The sequence below is a fragment of the Halichoerus grypus genome, chromosome 5 (assembly GCF_964656455.1).
Source record: "Halichoerus grypus chromosome 5, mHalGry1.hap1.1, whole genome shotgun sequence".
In the NCBI taxonomy this organism is placed as follows: domain Eukaryota; kingdom Metazoa; phylum Chordata; class Mammalia; order Carnivora; family Phocidae; genus Halichoerus; species Halichoerus grypus.
This window is the reverse complement of record NC_135716.1, coordinates 27,714,624-27,720,789: the sequence shown is the minus strand read 5'-3', so window position 1 is coordinate 27,720,789 and position 6,166 is coordinate 27,714,624. Positions and strand designations below refer to the sequence as shown.

At 38.7% G+C, this 6,166-nt stretch overlaps 1 pseudogene; it reads right to left on the bottom strand.

Annotated features, from left to right (window-relative positions):
• Positions 1-3,517: 3,517 nt before the first annotated feature.
• Positions 3,518-5,925, bottom strand: LOC118528969 (pre-rRNA-processing protein TSR1 homolog pseudogene; annotated as a pseudogene).
• Between the last annotated feature and the right edge of the window lie 241 nt (positions 5,926-6,166).

Here is a 6,166-nt window from a genome sequence, read left to right as displayed (position 1 = left end):
TTCCCTTGGGAGTATAAAACATATAATTCTATCACTTAAAATTATTTATACATGTTTATTCAGCTACATTTCCAAAAACAGTGGCATTATTTTCATTATAGAATGAATAACTATTATTACTTCAATAAAATTGTCTTAGAAATGAGAACATTAGATTTACTGAAGTTTCAATTGAAGCTTATCCTGCTTTCTCCTTTGTATTGGAAGAAAATATTCAAACAAAACACATATAACTATTGGGTTTGTATGTAGATTTCTTTATTTCCCTTAATATCAGTGTAAAGTTAATTGTGAATTTATTAGCTTGACTTTTCTTTATGGACAGACTGTTAGCATATATTACAAATGTAATCATTTTATTATTGTGATCAATTTACACACTTGGAAAACGTCAAAAGAAGATAAATATACAGATCCCTCATGACCTCATGAGCCCATAATCTGGAAATATTTACTCTTCTTCTTCTTTTTTTTTTTTTTTAAGTAATCCCTACACCCAGTGTGGGGCTTGAACTCACGACCCTGAGATCAAGAGTTGCATGCTCTACTGACTGAGCCAGCCAGGTATGCCCCTGCAAATATTTACTCTTGAAATTTAGTTTGATTTCTTTCCAGATTTTTAAAAACAGCTTTTTTTACACTTTTATTATTTTGTGGTATAATCACAATAGAGCACATGTAAGACACTTTTAACACTTAAAATTACAAAGTGAATTATAAAATAAATATTTTCTCATGTCATTTTAAAGATTCAAATTCCATGTGCTATAATATTTCACAGCCCTAATATGTTACTTAAGAACAGAATGATGAATATGCTACATTTGTTATGTATTTCACTGGCAAATGAATATGTAAAAATTTCTAAAGTTTACTGTTTTAGATATTGATATGGTGAATATATCTGTGCATTTTGACCACATATCTATTTTCAGATATTTCAAAATTTATCTATTCATTTTAGTTATAATAGTTAATTTAGTTAATATGTTGAATCTCATGGAAGATTATGAAATTTTATTATAATCATAATTGGGTCATAGTATTATCAAGGTAAGCTTTTTTAAAAATTTAAATTCAATTAATTAACATATAATGTATTATTTGTTTCAGGGGTACAGGTCTATGATTCATCAGTCTTATATAAAACCCAGTGTTCATTACAACACATACTCTCCCCAATGTCCATCACCCAGTTACCCCATCACTCCACCCTCCTCCCCTCCAGCAACCCTCAGTTTGCTTCCTGTGATTAAGAGTCTCTTATGGTTTGTCTCCCTCTCTGGTTTTGTCTTCTTTCATTTTTTCGTCTCTTCCCCTATGACCCTTTGGCTTGTTTCTTAAAGGTAAGCTTTTAAGGTGATGACTGGTTGAATAAAAACTATATTTCTTTTTTTATATTTATTGTTTTCTATTTTATTTCCAGTATAGTTAACATACAGTGTTATATTTGTTTCAGATGCAAATAAAATACAGTGATTCAACAATTCTAAACATTACTCAGTGCTCATTGTAAGTGTACTCTTTAATCCTCATCATCTATTTTACCCATCCCCCCCACCCACCTCCACTCTGGTAATGATCGATTTGTTCTCTATAGTTAAGTGTTTATTTCTTGGTTTGTCTCTCTCTCTTCCTCTTTTTTCCTTTGTTCCTTTGTTTTGTTTTGTTTTAAAGATTTTATTTATTTATTTGACAGAGAGAAACACAGCAAGAGAGGGAAAACAAGCAGAGGGAGAGAGAGAAGCAGAGGCAGAGGGAGAAGCAGGCTTACCGCTGAGCAGGGAGCCCGATGCGGGGCTGGATCCCAGGACCCTGGGATCATGACCTGAGCTGAAGGCAGATGATTAACGACTGAGCCACCCAGGCATCTTTGTTCCTTTGTTTTGTTTCTTAAATTCCACATATGAGTGAAATCACATGGTATTTGTTTTTCTCTGACTTGTTACTCTTAGCATCATACTCTCTAGCTCCATCCATGTCGTTGCAAATGGCAAGATTTCATTCCTTTTATGGCTGAATAATATTCTGTTGTGTATATATACTACATCTTCTTTATCCATTTATCTGTTGATGGACACCTGGGCTGCTGCCATAATTTGGCTATTATAAATAATGCTGCAATAAACATAAGGGTGAAATTATCACTCTGAATTAGTGTTTTTATATTTTTGGGGTAAATACCCAGTAGTGTGATTACTGGATCATAGGACAGTTCTATTTTTAACTTTCTGAGGAACCTCCATACTGTTTTCCACAGTGGCTGCACCAATTTGCACTCCAACCAACAGTACATGAGGGTTCCTTTTTCTCCACATCTTCACCAACACTTTTATAAATAGTAGTATACATATATGAGTTATCATTTCTCTATAATATTTCAAGTGTTATTTTCTCTATTATCAACATTTATAAACAAGTGAAGAGACAATTGGTCTTTTATTTGTTATGCTTGTACAGATTTTACTGTTGAAAAGCTGACATTGTATAAATCTGTCCAAAATTTACTCTATACACGTCAAAATTATTTTACAAAATGTGTATGGATTGACCTCTCTTGACATCCAGACTTCTGTATCAGTATCATCATCTAACATCATCTAAGTGATACCACTTTGGTCCACAGCACCATAATCTCTTTCCTGCATTATTTCAGTAACTTCCTAAGTGATCTTATGGCTCCTCAATGCTCCCTAGAGACTATTCTCCATTTTCTGCTATATTCTTTTTCTCTTGAAATGCAAATCATATTATGGCACCCCTTTGTCCTAAATTCTCCACTAGCTTCCAATATCATAGAGAAAGCCAAAATCCTTATGTATGTGGTTTCCAAAGCTGAGTGCATTAGAATCATCTAGGCTACTTTTTAAATTGTGTTTTGCTGGACCTTAACCCAGATCAACTGAATCAGAATTTCTAAAGTTGGTGACAGTCAGGAGTATTTCTTAAAAGTTCTCCAGTGATCTTGATGGGCATCTGGGTTAAGAACCACTGACAATTGTGATCAAGTTCCTCCTTTTTTCTGACTTTATCTACCCCATTCTTTCTTACCCATTTCACTGCAGCCATTATGGCTTTCTGACTAGTTCTCAAACTATTAGTGCAGTAAGACCCACCCCCAACAAAAATTTCCTGCCCTGAGATTAATACTTTAAATGGTTCTAGTCTGATCTTCCTCTGGTTGCACTGTTCCCCCTAAGTGGTAATCTGTGGAGACAGAGAATGTGCCGACACACATATCCAAAACAGATGGGATTCAGTGTCTGCAGACACTTGGAAATTTTGTTTCCTGGTTACTTCAACTTCCTATCTTCCTCTCTTAAACAGCTTTCAAAATCCTAATGGAAAGTGGATGTTTCGGTAAGATTTAATATATATATATTTTTTTTTAACTAAGTAACAATAGAAAAACATCCATAGTTTACTGAGGTACTTTGTTAAGGCCAAGAAAAGCCTTTTGCAAAAAAGGCAGCAGATCTCTATCTAGGCTAAGGTAGATAACACAAACTTTGCCCAATCACAACCTGTAATATCCCATCCCTAGTGTGCAAGCCAGTAGCAATGAGACAGAATCCCAATAAGTCCATTCATCTGTGTCCACTTCAGGCACTGCTGAAGAAATCTCACTTTTCACCCAGAATACTGGTTCTGGTCCATATGGATCACAAGTCCATTTGGGGAAATTTGTATGCTGAGATTTTAGCTTCCCATCAAAACTGCACTTAGTGTGGCCATGAATACCTAAAGGCTCCTTGATGTATCCCCTGTGGCCCTACTTTGTTTTCAGTTCCACTGGCTTAAACCACAACACATTCTCTCTGTTGAAGAACATGTAATGCACTACTGCCATCTTAGTAAAAATTTTGAAAGGATGACCACTCAAAATAACTCTTGACGACCATTCTGTCTGGATCCACTGACAACTGATGCCTGTGGTAATGAAGCTGTGCCTCCCATTGCTATTTTGTTTGAAAAGTAGCATAGATGCAGGAGGAAAAGTGATTGGCTATATATTGTTACCACCAAGGCCATGTTAGCAGACAGGAAATCTCTGAAATTTATTTATCTGTTGCAGTGTGCTGAGAGAATAAAGGTGAGGCTCAGAAGAGCCTGAACCCACAGTGGAAGATCAGCCCTTCTAGCTTTCATAGGCTCTGTGTTGCCAGGGTCCCACCATATTCAGTACTGACATCTTCTGTTCATCAGGTAGTAATGAAAATGCAATCAATGGTGTGCTCCTTGCTTGAAGCACTCAACCCCTGAGACAGGGACTTCAGATATGAAGTGTGACAATCAGCCAACCTCAGTTCCTTCAACCTCTTTTTTTCCCTCAGTTTCTTTAAAAATGAATTTCCTAATATTAGTAAAGTTCTGAAACTGAAAGATCAGAGCATAATCTTGAGGAAGGTTTTTCTTAGGGTCCCATGAAGACGTGCAGAAGCTCTGGAGGCCTCTGTATTTTTGAAATCAAATACTTGCAGCCATGTCACAGGGGGGTCTCTACTTCATCTGGAAATGGCTCTTCCAGTCTTTTTTATTTGTATTTCTCCAACATTGTTTTCCTCAGCCTTTTCATCCATTTTCTCATCATACAGATCATCACATGTGAGCTCTCCTATAGTCAGTTTCACATTCCTCCCCCTGCTCCTCTTCACTACCCTCATCCTCATGTTCCATACCATCATATTGATCTTCCCCATCACTTTCACCATCCTCATCCCAAATCTATTCAGCTTGGTAATTTGATACCCCTTTGGGAGCTTTCTTTACCAACTTGGAACTTTCCTTCAAGAAATGATTTTGCCTTGTTCAGCTCCTCTTCAATGGGCCAGGTTTGGTCTTCTTCCTTCAGATCTGGGATAACTTCTGTTTACAAAGATTCTTGTCTATCAGGGGCTGCCTTCGTTGGGACCTTAAGGTCTTCCTCTTCCTCCATACCAGCTACAGCATTCGTAGCACAAATCTCCATTGCCATAGCTGGTCCTTTTGGGATTTGACCACCACTCTAGGATTTAAAGGGAAAGGGTCCTAGGAGCATTTATCTGTTTCATCTGGAAATCACCCTGTCCAACGATATGCAGCAAGCTATTCACATTCAGAGCCGGCTCACGAACAGAGCCCGAGATTTTCAAGGTGCCCACCAAGTTCTTCTCTTCACTAGGAACAAAGTCAGCAGCATGTGCAATCAGGTAGGCCTGTCAATCTGGAAAGGCAAGATGTCATTGCTTTTGATTAGCCAGCTGCCCGAGTAACATCTTTACCTCCTCTCGAGTGTCTACAGGAAAAGTTTGTCATCAGGAAGGCGCTTCTCTATTGCTTTACTTAGCTTCTTTCTGGCATCTATTTGTTTCTTCAGTGGGAAGCCAGAAACCCCTTACGCAGCTAGTATATAGGTGGGAAGGCCCTGAGCAGGAAAGATAGTGATCCCCAGTGCTGTCCCCAGCCTTCTAGAGGATCAAGGAGGAAAAGGATGGTATCTGTCACTTTAGCCATGTCTAACATAGTGTGCAGATCCCTGGCCTTGTAGATGTGAAAAACCACTGATGTTTTAAGGGGTGGGGGGTACCTAACAGCATAAAGCTAGTGGTGTTTCCCCATTCAGTCAAGTGTACTGTTCCAGTGTCCTTATCCTGAAGCAGCAAAAGTCCTCTGGCAGGGAAGTCCTGTTGTGCAGTGGAACCACCAGTACCCAATGAGGAGGGCCATCCTTGCTGCCCAGACATCTCTTCTCTGCCAGAACCACCTCCTTCTTCCGCTTTCAGAGCTGGTTGGCATGACGCCTCTGGTCTACTCTGTTGAGCTCTTTTCTTCCCTTCTTGCTTAGGATTTTCAGTGCTAGACAGCCTTTGCCATCCTGCTGCGATGCTGCCTGCCTTTATGAACTTTGTTCTGCTGCTTGAATGGGCCAGAACAGTGGGTTACCATGCCGCCACTCAGGTGTATCCAGTCAGCCTGTGTCAGGCTGTTTTAATCAGAGATTCCAAGCCAGTAAGAAACCTTATGGGATTATGGGTACTGATGAAGTCTACATAAGTCTGTAACCCCTGCATCTGCTGCTGTCTCTGAAGTCTCACAGTGTCCACAGTTTGGAAAGAAAATGGATATGACATGAAGTGAGGAAAGAGTAATGGCAAATTGGAATATGCAAAAGGGAGCTGGAACCTTG